Below are 826 nucleotides of genomic sequence, written 5' to 3' on the forward strand. Positions count from 1 at the left end.
AACCCGTTTATGAGAAAAACTAGACTGACTGTCTTGTCATCGAACCTTCAGCACATAGACACCGAGACACACAGAATGATAGCGAAACCCATGCACGCACAAATGTACACACACACACACACACACACACACACACACACACACACACACACACACACACACACTGTGACACACACACACACGTACACGCGCGCGCGCAAGAATATACATACATGCACAATCAGTGACATAGACTAGTTCTACATGGGACGATGTTTCAATAACAAATCATTTCATTTTTCTTCCTGTTTAATGACTGAACAAACACAACCGTATCTTTAAAAATCAACAACTGCATATTCTGGTAAAATCCTGGTTCGTATGTACATGTTTAACATTTAACATATTACTCTGCAACCCTCCTGCGATCAAAATTCCTTTTGGATTCATAAATCGAAGACACTTGAATTAAATAGTATTGGGCGAGAAACTGTTATGTTACTTTACATAAACAGGTACTGTAAGTAACACACGCCTAAAAAAAAAGGAACATTATAAAGGCCTTCAACTAGCTGTTCTTCTTTTCTTCTCCACGATCATCATCATTATCATCATCTCCACAATCATCATCATTATCATCATCTCGTCGTCGTCATCATCATCATCATCAACATCAACAACAACAACCAACAACAACAACAACATTTTTTTTTTTTACAAAACACAATAGAAAAGAGAAAAAAATAAATGTGTCAAGTAAGTGCATATACAGGCTTCAACATTATTGCTTCGTAAATTTATGCAATCTTGAAGCTTGAAATTACTCGGATAATATAAGGTAAGATAC

This window comes from Littorina saxatilis, linkage group LG6, assembly GCF_037325665.1.
Source record: "Littorina saxatilis isolate snail1 linkage group LG6, US_GU_Lsax_2.0, whole genome shotgun sequence".
In the NCBI taxonomy this organism is placed as follows: Eukaryota; Metazoa; Mollusca; class Gastropoda; order Littorinimorpha; family Littorinidae; genus Littorina; species Littorina saxatilis.